This window comes from Pteropus alecto, unplaced genomic scaffold (genome assembly GCF_000325575.1).
Source record: "Pteropus alecto unplaced genomic scaffold, ASM32557v1 scaffold73, whole genome shotgun sequence".
NCBI classification, from domain to species: Eukaryota; Metazoa; Chordata; class Mammalia; order Chiroptera; family Pteropodidae; genus Pteropus; species Pteropus alecto.
In genome coordinates, this window is record NW_006436284.1 from 561248 (window position 1) to 575388 (window position 14141).

General features: G+C 34.3%; 1 pseudogene; it reads right to left on the reverse strand.

Moving 5' to 3' along the window:
* Nucleotides 1-8419: 8419 nt before the first annotated feature.
* On the reverse strand, nucleotides 8420-8538 carry LOC112480221 (annotated as a pseudogene).
* Nucleotides 8539-14141: the final 5603 nt, after the last annotated feature.

A 14141-nucleotide genomic window follows, 5' to 3' on the forward strand; every position in this document is an offset into this window, starting at 1 on the left:
AGTAGGATATTTTCAGTCCTAAAATTTAGTTATCTGGAATTATTTTTAAAGGACCATACTATTAAATCTTTTGAAACAGAGAATCGTCCTTTTAATAGGAAATCTGTATTTGATTGTAAAGATGGAACACTATGTCCTTGGCCTGGCTGTCCTTGAATTATAGGCTTAACATATAGTAGAGGCTGGGATTTCCGTAAATCTATTTCAGGCATGAAAGCCTGGAGGAATAATGCACATATATGAATAGAAGAGTGTAAGTGTGCTATCTACTTCTAGTATAATGAATTCCATGTAAGTGATGCCATCAGACTCCTTGTTTCATTATTGTGATGCTGTAAGAATGGAGTTAATTCAGCAATGGCTGTAATTAGTTACTGGCAAATTAAACTGCATAATGAGATGCAAAATAGCTCACTGGCAAGTTTATACAAAAAATAAAAAACAAAAAACAGTCTGCCAAGAGACAATATTTTGCTTTTTTCAAGAAAAGGAAATCATGTACTACTCTAAGACAACATGAATCTGTAATACATGGAACAAATTTAAAAGGAGAACCAGAAGTTCAAAAATAACTCCAATGTTTTTTAAAGGGGACTCTATTTTATTTTTTTGTTTAGAATCTATCCAGGAGGTTAGTAAGTGGTGGTACAGTGCTGGTATGTCTTCAGCTAAGGTTTACAGTTTTCAAGATAAATCAGAAAGGTGTCACACGATTTATAAAAACTGATAAGATGAAGACTTAGTCACTGGTCATATGAGAATGGTGACTTTCCCAGTTGTACCCACAGTCAGTGCCTCTCCTTATGGCTTATGGCCGAGGATCTGGTAGGGCTGCAGACTTTAAAGATGATAATGTTTTGGAAAGGAGAGATAAAGGGTTGTGGATGAATTAGAGTTTTTTTTCTGCTAGAAATCTCCAGAGATTTTATTTTTTCCCCTTAGGATCATTAGCCTTTCAAATGGTATTTCTAAGACTTTTCACTTCTTATTTTATCAGTAACAATAAGCACCTGAAAGACCTGGGGTGAGAGAATAAGAGGAAGTTGGAGGGTGGTATCTAAAGGAAGTTACCCATATTGACGGTGTGTGTAAGTGAAGCTGAGTATTTTCCAATGACTGCCTGATGAATATTGGTAGTGAATTTTTGATAGTCATAATGTTAAGCTTGATTTTAAGCTTGTCCATGGATAAGAAATGTTTGTAATGCTTTCCTACTCCTCAGCATTCTTATCAAACGTCTATGTACATTTTAAGTCATAGTATCATGGAATTATAAATAATTTTGTCTGATGAACTGACAAAATCACACACATAGAAAATATAAATATTTCTGACTAGAGGAGAAAAGTAGAAAAAAAGCTGTAAAGTTCCCCAGAATTTCAACATTCAAACAATAGTTTTGTCAGAGACTTTGCCTAACGAGATTCAAAAACTTATGCACATAATTCAAATATTAGTAACTTAAATTTATTTTTTGTGCAGAAATTTATCCGATATTTCAGAAACTCGAATATCTTGTTTAGGATTTAAAAAGTCCCATGAAAAAAGAATATAAGACAAAATTAGAGAAGAGACTACCAGGGCTATTTTAGAATACCATATAAATCTTATAATAATTATTTAGAAAGTTTAATGCTTCTGATAACATTTCCTTATATGATAAAACTATTTAGACAATGTCATATCTAGATAACATTCAAAATATTTTTAAATGTAAGATTTTAAAATATATTTTTGGCTGTAAGAAAATAATCACATCAAAATCCAGAAGTCTGAAATGGGTTTCACTGGGTTCCAATGAAGGTGTCAGCAGGGCTGCATTTCTTATTGGTATTGTTGCTAACCCTATTTTCGCTTTAGATGTTGCAGTTAAAATGTGGGATGAAGTGTGCAGTGGTATTTCAGTATTTCTGAACTTTGTAATTCAGTAGGTAACTTGAGATCCAAGACTTGAATGTTGTCTCTTCTGGTCAGCTTACATAATTAAGACCCCAACAGCCCAAGATTTGATCACATCATGGAAGAGTGGTAGGACTAAGGTTATATTTCAAAATGGCACGGGATGTGCATTTACCGGGGCAGGAGAGAAAGTAGGAATTTAAAAAAGCGGTGAAAGCAAAAAAAGGAAAAGGAAAACAGGGATAGAGTATTTTTAAAAGTGAGTAAAGACAAAAATGTAAAGATGTAGTATAATGATATATATCAACAAAAGCAATGGAGCAGAGGAAATTCACAGAAGGAAAATGAAAGTTATACAGCAAGTACAGAAACTTAAAAGAGAGTTTGAGGAAAAACAGATGTAGGAGAAAAAAAGTTCAAACACCTAACATTGGGCAATGCAAGAGAAAGTCCAGTAAAATGGTGGAGTAAATGTGAGCCAGAAATACAAGAAAGGTTAAAATAATGTTTGCTTTGCTTAGCCTTAATAACAGGAAAGGGACTTACTACTGCCTTCTTATAGTTTTCCATTCAAAAATTAAAATTTGTGGCTAGTTCTACAAAGCCTAAGACCATAACAACCACTTGCCTCCAAAAATTTCTACTTACTTAAAAAAACATATAGTAAATTTCATCGATTTGAAGAGTTCCTTGGGAGTTTTTTTTACTCTGTGTATATGTTTATTATTATTTTAATTTGAATATATCATTATGTTTTTTAAGTTAGTAAAGATAAAAAATTTCAAATATATAAAATTACCATGAAGCATTATCTCCCTGCTAAGAGATGGCACATATAGTTTGACATAAAACTTGGCCAAACATGTTGATTGAGATGAACTTGAAGCCATAAGCCCTGTTTGCCTGGGCAAAGTGGAGATGTGTCCTGTTTGCAGGCAGATAGGTGGGTTAAATGACACTTTTGGGTTCTTTCTAGTTTTAATATGACCATTAAGATTACAATCTGTAAACACTCCATTTTCCAGCTGGTGGGCCAATTAGCTCTTCTCTGCTTTTAAAATAAAGTTAACTTTCAATTATCTGTACTAATTAGGGAGAAGTGGCATGGGATAGATAATCCAAAATGATAGTAAGTCCAAAAATTATTTTATTTTTCTTTGAAGGGGTTTTATAGTTACATGTAAAGTGGTGCTTAGGAAGTTCTGAATGTGTGCAGCTTTTCAGATAAAATGAACTCTTTCTTATCAGTGACCTTCTCTAACGTTATCCTCTTTTACAGGCTAGTATAGGATCTCGCATAACTTCAAAAAATGTTTGTTGAATTGAAATTGAAAATACACTACCAGACCTGACTATGGAGCTTGCATCCTGCTCCCATCGCATCCAGTTCCTCTCCTGCTTCCCGTTCTAAGTGGGGAATGAACATCATTGCTCATGGATGAGTCAGTGGTGGCTGAAAGCACAGTATGCTTCACTGCTAGCATTCGGGCTAAAAGAGATTTTCCTTCAGCTTTTGCTGTTTCTCAAACATACCAAGCATGTTCTTTATTTAGTGCTTTTCTACTTATAGTTCCCTCTTTCTAAAAGATTCTTTCCTTAGATATGCATATGGCTTTCTTGCTCAGTTTCTTTAGGAATCTGTTCAAATATTGCTTTCCTTAACCCTCTTACGGAAAAGAATTGTACATACCCCATTCACTCACTGTCTCCCTTGCTCTGTTTTATCTTTCTCTGTAACAGTTATCAACATTTAATTATCTGACACGCTATTTACTGGTTTATTTGTTTATTGTCTGTCTCCATACATTGGTATAAATTCTCTGAGGGCAGGAATTCTGTTTTGGTTACCTGTGTATCTATAGTATCTAGAAAAACATATACATATGATAGGTAATCTATAAATGTTGAATGCATTCATTCAAGATCTTTATATATGATACAGAAGTGAAAAAATACCACTTATTAAAAATGCTGCCTGCTTCTCACTTCCAAAGGACAGGGTAAGTCAATTAGGAATGCTGCTCACTATCTCCACTTTACAGCCCCAAACTGAGTATCAAAGACATTAAAGTTGAAGGTGGTTTAGCAAAACCAGTAACTCAAAATCACATCTGTTTGGCTCCTAGGTGCTATATCATATGGTATAAATTTCTCTTATTTTCTTGAAAGCTTTGGAGGGCATAGAAGTTCTGTGAAGGGATCTGAGGAACAGAGCAAGATAGGGCAGAATGGCTCCAGAGTCATCTGAGTGAGCATGGCGAGAGAATCTTAGTAATGCAGAGAAGCAAAAGTCAGAGCAGTGCCCATCATCTAGTAAGCTGAAGACAGAGGCACGGGTATAAAAAGGAAGTCTAATTATATAATCCAAAACTAGAAGTGTCAGGGGAGGTCAAGATGCCCAGGGCAAAATAGGACAGTACTAAGGCTAAAATGATGCCAAGATGTCAGATGCTAACTTCTCTGTGATGATGTGTGTGGCCTGTGAGTGAATTTGAAGGCTTATGGATGGCATAGACCTAGACGTGGAGTTGTCAAAATGCTCCTTTGAAATATTAGCTCTGCATGCATTCTCTGATTAGTGATATGGCTATCTGCCCCTGAGGTAAACACACTTATTTCATGTTGCTCCCCTGGCCACGAGAGCCTATGCAGCGAGTCTGTGATTTCTGAGTGATGCAACATCATCTTGTTTGCTCCTCTTGCCTGACAGGGCTGTATCATGACTAAGCACCTTTGCCTTTGTGGGCCCTTTCATCCATAAGGTATTAAAAATTATATTTTATGACTCTGTTGTCCTAAAGAAGAATATGTTAATAATATACAGTAAAACATTACCTTTAACCTAAAAGTTTATTTTTTTTTCTGATTTCAAAAGGAATTAAAAAGTATTTTTGGGCCCCTAAAAGTATTGTGGGTCCTAGGTACTATGTCGACAGTGGCTAATTGATAAGGCAGCCTTGGCTTATGAGCTGCCTGGTTGCTTTAAAATATAAAATAATTGTGACATTCTTAGTTACTGTAACCCTTGGACCTTAGATTCTTTGATCATAACTGAAACAAGTGCATACAGCATTTTTCTATCTAGCTACAGTCAATCTTTGTCAATATGGGGTATCTAAAAATAGCTGTGGAGGATATGGAGGGTATCTTAAATTTCCTGGAAAAATGTGAAATGTCATTCGATTGTGAAATTCACTTTTAGCTCTCTATGGCCCTTGAGAGCCAGCAGCTTGATCAATAATTTCACACAAGAAAAGTAAGAAACTAAAGCTAAGAGACTTTTATTTCTAGAAATGCTGAGACCTACTAAATTTAAGATTACCTAAGAAGATGTAGATGTTCAACTTACTGAGAATTGCTGGAAATGGGGTGGTTTAGTTGTAGTAATAACAATAATGATAATTAATGATCAGCATCATCCGACCCTCATACGTTGAGTTTCTACCCGTTTCAGGCACTAAACTAAGTATTTAATGTATTTTTTAAACCCATTCAATCCTAACAGGTAGTTACTATTATTAATCCTAATTTATCAATGAGGAAAGAGGATTCTAGAGGTTAAATAACTTTTTCATTGTCTGACAAAATCAGGACTCAACTAGTTTTATGTGATGCCAGCAACTATGTTTCTAACCCCGTTTATCTACTATCTTTCTCATTGCTTCTTAGAACTATTAGGTCGTTCCTTGGAACTTTAATAATTTTTGGATGCAGCCATGATGAGATTGGTGGCAGAAGAAGGGTTTTTAGTTTAATAAACGCTTGGGAGCATTGTGGGGACTTAAAAAAAGCATGATGATTTGATTTGACCTCTCTCAATTAATTGTGGGTTCTCTGAAGGAGAAGAAAATGTCCTCATTTCTCTCATTGCCTGACCTGTCTCCAAAATAATCTTTCTATTAAAAAATGAACTCATTTTAAAATTAATTTTTTTGGAAAGTATAATAAGAAATATTTGCACTAACACATGGATAGTTTTTATGTAGACAACATGTATTTAGCAAGAGTCAATTATGTGTGCGATGCTGTGCTAAATCTCAAGGGGAATGCTTTGGCTGCAGTACTGTTATTATGCTCCAGACTTGCACTATTCAATAGGCATATAATGTGAGTCATATATGTAATTTAAAAATTTCTAATCATATAAAAATAAAAAGAAACAAATGAAATCAATTTTAATAATGATTTTAAACCAATATATTATCATTTTAGCATGTAATTAACATGAAAGTTACTGAGATATCTTACATTTTTTGTACACTGTCTTAAAATCTTAGTGTGTATTTTACATTCAGAGCACATCAGAATGCCAGATTTTCTTTAGAGATACTAAGATGAATTTATATTTCACAAAATCAACAATTGAAAGAGTAGATTCATGTACCCAGGTTGTTTCTAACATACTTGAAAGTTTTCAGATGATTGAATGGAGCATGAATTTTTAAATTTAATTTAGATTAATTAAAATAAAATAAAAATTTAATTTTTTAGTTGAGCTAGTCACATTTCAAGTGTTCACTAGTCATTTGTGGCTGGTGGTTATCATATCGGACAATTCACATCTTAGAAATTCTTTATAGCTTATGTTCTTCCTGAGAATCCCACTTACGAGGGTCTTTTTCACTTACTGACTGGTGTTTTGCAGACAAAAGCCGTTTTCTGTATTCAGATTTCCATTATTCCATCTATTTGGTGTAAATCAGTTAGATAATTTTGTCCTATGTTTTATTTCATGTCTGCTTAGATAGCAAAAGACAGTTCAAAACAAAAGTAAACATACTTTAAAAAATATTGTTTATTTTGATATTGCTTAAATCCCCTACATTTTCCCTTTTGTACCCATCCTTATTCTTTCTACTTTCCATATTTAGAAATAGGAAAATATAGGCAGGGCTATAAATCAAAATAATGTTCGATACTTTCTTCATCACTCTCAAAATCCTTTAAATGTCATTGGCAAGCTTTAGTTATTAGTAACATAAATATTATCCATTACTAGAAAATGAGGTAAGTGTAAATATTATTTTCTTAGCTGTTCTTTTGGGCTTTGACAAATGCTATTTTTGGGTTCTTTGAGGTAATATTACTTTATGAATGTGTTTGTCTTTTGGTTAGTACTTTTGATGACTAAAACTCCCTGAATGTTATTTAAGATGGGAGACATTCAGAGTTGTTGGAGGCTGGGCATGTAATGCTATGGCAGTATAGGAAGCCAGACACTGGAATGACAATAATTGAGTAGTTAGTATCAAGGTGCTCTATGGGATATTATATGTTGTAAAATTCTATACATACAATGGACAACAATGTAATACTTATAGCATGTATAAACAACTTGGGGCTGGGGTATAACAGATGCGGTTTTCATTAGATCAATTCATTAGCTTCTGTCGGTCACTGGGCTGACTTTAGACATGATATTAGTTTACCCTTAGCTGGGAGGATTCTGTGTGTTTAGATTGGGCCTAGGATGTTATAGCTATGCAGTTAGGGAAAGGCATCCTAAAATCACTCCGACTTATTGGAGTACTGCTAGAGGGACCACAGAATAACTGCCATCTCTTGTGGGGGTTGTTAGGACCAAGGACAGTACAAAGATTAAGACCAAGGACAAAAGGGCCTGATGACTTAGGCCCATGTAGTCTGAAACTTTATCTATGAATTTAGGTGTTATTCTAGGGGCAAAAAAAAAAAAAAAAAAAAAAGTCTTGCTGCTTCCTATCCCTTGTCTTCTCAAGTGTGGCAACTCTCAGATTGGGTAATTGGGCAGCTTTTTTTTTTTTTTCAGTTAGAATTGATAGGGATAGTATTACTGTGTCCACCAGTCTCTCTCTCACCTTACTTCCTTTATGTCACTGCCATGACCTCTGTGAAACTTCTTACATTCTTCTCTGGAAGCACCACATATTTATTTTGAAAGCCTAGCCTGAGTTTTCTGGTTCTGCTGTATGAAGCTATTTACTCTCTACCATATGTCTTCTCTTCCTCCAAGCACTGTCTGGATAGCTTCAGTGTTCCCTGAGGGACTTGGAAGAGTGGATTGTTTTGTGCCTCAGTATGTGTACCATCTACTTCTCCTATGAGAACTTTCATCTACTTTAGTTGTTGCATAGTCTGTCTTTGTTAATTTTAATGCAAGTTTTATATTGATACATTCCTTATAGTAAGAGGTCATAATCTAACCCTAGTTTTTGTTTTAATGGAATTGAGAAGATGAAGCCAGAAAACATGGTATTGGGAATAATTTCACTGCCTCTGGACACTCTATATCTCCATATCTAGAAAATGTAATATTATCTGGCTTTTAAGGATACATATTTTAATTTTCATTACTTTTTGATAGAGGTATTGGTTGATTGATACTCTGCTATTAGTGCAATCCTTAAATTTGTCTCAAAAATTGAGAAAGCATGTAAGAACAATGGTCCTCAATGCATAAAGTCAGAAAAGGGATCCTTACTTAATATAATAGAATTCCACTAAATTTCTATAATTATAATGTGATTTTTTTTTTTTTTTATGCCTACAGCACCTGGTCTTCCTGGATGGTCTCCCATCCAAGTACTAACCAGGCCCAACCCTGCTTAGCTTATGAGATCAGACGGGATGGGGCTTGTTCAGGGTGGCATGGCCGTAGACATAATGTGAAATTTTAATTCTTTTTTCACGGATCCTATTCAAAAGTGTTATTCATATAAATACCAGTAGGATATTATGATAGAACAAGTCTCTGTATATGTTATTAGAATACTACTCTATCTAAAATATTATTTCTTAGTTAAAAACTTAAATTTATTAATTAAAGAAATGGTGAGCAGTAGAATATAGGACTGAACAACTGATGGAAATGAGACATATAATTAAGTAAATAAATGTGAAAAATTACAGTAAGTTTGAGATATGGATGCAGTATTGACAGATACCAAGAATGTGAAATAATAAAAAAAATAGGCAAGTTAAATGGATGGATATTTATAAAGTGTGAGTTTTTCTTAGTACTGAATCTTGAGCACCTATTAGAAAAGATTTTAAGTGTTACCTAAATTCTATGAAGTTATTTCTACTGTCGAGAAGGGAAACAAAAAATGCAGATATGCTGATTAGAGTACAGATGAGGGAGTGTCTGTTCCATTTTGAGGAAGATTATTCTTCTGAGCACTATTTTTATGCAGAGACTTTACCCAGTTTTAGCTTACTGTGATGGTAAGTTGCTCATGAGAGTTCATCTGGATTTCCATGAAAACAAATACTTAACTTTTATGAGCATGAGCAGAGTAGAAATCTCTGTTCTTTATAAATTGAGTGATAGAACACAGATATTGTGGTTTAATTTTACCACATGGCCATAACCAGTACTGATGGGAAATAAAAATTCTAGTGGAATTGGACGAATCCACTGTAGAATTCCCAGCATCTGTTAAGCTAATCATCATTATCTCATATGCTGGTGGTGATGCTGAAATGTAGAGAAAAGTCATCAGGATTCATAAAATTGCAAAATAAAATGGCAATGGTCTTTTTGTGTTAGGGAGTGTGCCAAAATCAATTTGGATTAACTAATACCATCTTTAGCTTGCACATGAGAAAGAGAAAGGTTGCTTAAGGGCTTCTAAGTGTGGCCTTTAAAAAATTGGGTGTTACTGTTTCATAATGGAAAGGGAAAGCAGTCCATCTATGGCACTGAGTATCAGATTGACCATTGCTTGACATACCAATTTCTTAGGAGTATGGATGGAAGGACTGAATCACATTACTTGCATATTACATATTTTTATGTTATGTATCTAACATATTTTTGTAGTTATAATTATTTTTATACTTCTGTCTTTTAACTTCTATACCAGAATTAAAAGTGATTTGTGCATCATCATCCAGTCTTCTTTTTTTCCACCCTGGGAGCTCCGAATCACATGGTTCTGTGCTAGGAGGAGGGATTATGATGAAAGTGTGCCATGAATTTTCCTACAGCATTCAATGCAGCTGATTTCATGCCAGCTTGGGGTGTAGGAGCCTCTTAACTGCTTCCTGAATTTCTCATAAAGGAAATTGGTTGGTGTATTGTAGTTGAATCAGTGTTTTGGTGAGAGGAAGAAGGGTTTGAGGTTTCCTACTCTGCCATCTTGCTGATGTCAAATCCTCTGACTGTCTAATTTTTAAGGCAACTTGTTCATTGTAGATTAGACCCTAGTTAGAGGTCTTAGAATGGGCTATTGTATCACAGTATCAAGGTTGGTATTTTATTTGGTAAAACAAAATTTTATTAAGAGATAAATTTTATTAAGTAGAATTTCAATTTTCATTATGGTGAACAGATTTGTGCCTGTATCAGACACTTTTGATCTCTGATACACATCTTCATTTTACTTTTGCTTTCAAGTATAGCGACTATAGCAGACAGTTTTGTGCAAACTCCAAATTTATCTCACACTGGTAACATCGTGCCTTAAGTACTCATATAGTTCTTTTGTTTTCTGTTCTGGACTGCTCCAGACTTCAAATATGTACCTGCTGGTCAGAAGTGTGGGGGCATTGACATGCTCATAAGGGCAACCTTAACTAATGAGAGGCAAGAGACAGTGGACAAATAATTCTAGTTAATCCTTGGGTAGACAATTCTGAGAGATATCTTATAAGCTCCTTAAAAGTTCCAAGGTGGGAACAAGGTCTGTTTTCCCAAATACCAGCAGTGATCTTGGTAATGAATTCTTTTGTTGATCTTTACTCATTTCCTCATTCTCTCTGGTCTGTTTTCCTGCTCCTTGGGATTACTCTCAAGTAAACAGATTGTACAAAAATCTTTGACTTGGACTCTACTTTTGGGTACAGCTAAGGCAAGACAAGGCTTTTAATCTAAGTCTTATCCCACTTTATCAATGATCACCTCTAAGAATTGTTTTTTAAAAAAACTATTAAATAGTAAGGTAAAATCCACAACGACCAAGTTCTGCAAACTATTGGCACTTAAGTATTGATAAAAGTTATCCTATTTCAGACTTCAGGAAAAGACTGATATCAGTGATCAAACAATGGCTGGACTGGGGACAACCCTGAGACAGGAAAAAATGTTAAAGTTTGGTGAGCCTGAGGGTCTTGGCTGAGTACTGACTGGGAAGATGATGGAAGGACCTTTCATGCCTTTTACTGTTACCTTTGATGCCCTTTTACTTCTATGATCAGCTTTGCCTATTTCACTGTGGGAGGAAAAGAGCCTGATGAATTCATTCACTGTGCAGTGTAGTGACCCTACCTTAGCTGTCTTAGGAACATTTGCATTGTAAATGAAAGTAATGAAGAATATGTCTTTAAAGTGACATTTTAGTCACAAGTGAGGGTCACATTACACAGGCCACTCACTCTTTTATCTTGTACCAAAGCTCGTCTGGGTCAAATCAATATTATTGAAGGAAAAAACCTATTGTATGACATTTAGTTAAAATAGCTTTTCTTTTCAGATATTTTTAGGTTCTTTAACTCTCCCAAAAGTAACATAAAAATGTTATTTCAATACAGCCTAGACAAGCTGAGCTATTCTAGGGGACTTGGAAGATGTGATAGAGCTGGCCGCTCCATGAAGATGTGAACCCTGGCTAAAGACCACTCCAGTTATGGTCAGCAGACTCTACCGCAGCCTGGTCTTTCAGACTGGGGACCCTCCAAGGGTACAACAGAGAGCTGTTAGGACTATTTCAGCAACATGGAGGATTAAGCAATGCTAAATATTGCTATTAGAAGTTCAATTTTCCTTTCAGCACTTTTCTAGAATTAATTCCCAACATGCCATATTGGCCAATTCAAGAAATTTTATAGCTATACACACTCTGCAGCAAACTGTTCCAGATTAACTGTTCCACATTAACTGAAGGCCTTTTTTTTTTTCTCTCTACCATTTTGATTAAGAGATTCTGATTATGGTTGGAAAAATCCTGATTATGGAAATTTTTTACACTGTTGATCACTGTGAAATGTATTTAAATACACTGAAATAATTTGATTTTTCAATTCCAACTTTCTAAGGAAGTCATTGATTAGGTATATGGATTCTAGAATTCTCTTTTGACCCACAAAGAAACTTTTTTCTGAGATACTCTCTTACAGCAGTTTAAAAGTGGGTCCAGCGGCTTGAGGTTGCTCTGATTATATTCCTAAATGAATTTATGAATCTGAGTTTATCCAGAATGCCAAAACGATGCCAAATTTAGTTGTAATACTTTTAAATCTTTTAAAAATATTTATAAGCTTTTATGAGAATACTTAAATATATCATGAAAAGCTAAAGAGGTGGGAAAATCTGTTTCTTTGATGGCTTATCACAATGGATTGTTGAATATTGCAAAATTTAGAAGAGAAAAAAAATGCACCAATGCTCTATTTTCATTCAATTTGTACTAAAAAGTAAATAACATTTCTTCTTTTTAATATTCTACTTATTCATCTTCTAGCTTTTATAACTTAGTGTTTATGAATGTAAACAAGTCTTGAAGCATTTATTATATCTTGGGCACTTTGATAATTGCTTTTTAATAAATTATTATTTTTTGTTTTGTGAAATATTTTATTTCCTATTTTTATTTAATTTTTAAAAATTTTTATTTTTTTCAATTACAGTTGATATTTACTATTGTATTAGTTCCAGGTGTGTAGCATAGTGGTTAGACATTTATAAGCTTATGAGGTGATCTTGTTGATAAGTCTAGTACCCACCTGGCATCATACATAGTTATTTAAATTATTTTATTTTGTATAATATTCATAATCTGTGTAGATTATCACATTTTAAAGATGAAATAATAGAGACTCACATAATGTAGCTTATGAAGCTCATGCAGTAAGCAAGGGGAAAGTCTGGAGACAAATCCTATTTACTATTTTCAGGTCCAGGCTTTTTGAAATACACCATACATTTCTAAACAAAATTTATGCCCAAACACTGAATACTATATGCCTCTGAAACTGACCTCACTGATTTGTTTGAGGAGTTCCCTGTATTCATAGACACAGAATAATGGAGATACAGACATGAGTGGTGTACAGATGGGAAGGTTAGCTTGAGCCATGAAACCATGTTTGGTACATTTTGCTCCAGGTTACCTTGGCATTGGGGTTGGGAGTGGAGGAGATAGAGTATATAAATCCAGAGCGAGACAGAGGGACCCAGCTAGCTCAATCTTAAGGCAGAACATGGGGAGAAGCTATAACTGGATTGGGGGGATCTAGTGAACATTGACATTAGATTAGAAAAAGGCTCCATTCATGCAAAAAGAACATTTCAAAAAGAAAATAATTATTAGGCTGTTATTTTATTTTTTAAATAATTAGAAAAAATTTAAATTACAGTTGGTATACAATATTACTTTCAGGTGTACAACATAGTGATTAGACATTTATGTAACATAACAAAGTAATCACCCCGATAAATCTAGTACCCATCTTATATCATACATGGTTATTACAATATTGTTGATTATATTCCTTTTGCTGTACTTTGCATCTCCATGACTATTTGTAACTACCAATTTGTACTCCTTAATTCCTTCCCCTTTTCATCCCCTCCAACCTCCCTCCAATCTGGCACCAATCAAAATGTTCTCTATATCTATGAGTTTGTTTCTGTTTTGTTTGTTTATTTTGTTCTTTAGTTTCTACATGTAAGTGAAATCATATGGCCTTTGCCTTTCTGTGTCTGACTTACTCCATTTAGCACAACATCCTCTAGATTTATCCATGTTGTTTCAAATGGCAAGATTTTATTCTTTTTTTATGGCTGAGTAATATTCTTTTATATACATGTACTACCTCTTCTTTATCCATTTATCCATTGATGGACACCCAGGCTGCCTTTGTATCTTGACTATGGTAAATAATGCTGTGATGAACATATGGATTTAAGTGTCCTTTTGAAGTAGTGTTTTGGATTTCTTTTGATAAACACCCAGAAGTGAGATTACTGGGTCTGTTTTTGTCTCTTGTTATAGCTTTTGTTTTAAAGTCTATTTTATCTGATATACGTATTACTACTCCAGTTATTTTTTTACTTTCATGAAATATTTTCTTTTATCCCTTTACTTTCAGTCTGTGTGTTTCTTTAGATCTGAAGTGTCTCCTATAGGCAGCATATGTAAGGGTCTTTTCTTTTATTTTAAGGTCTTGTTTTCTTATCCATTCAGCTACCCAATCTTTTGATTGGAGAATTTAGTATATTTACATTTAAAGTACTTGTTGATAGATACGAAGTTATTGCCATT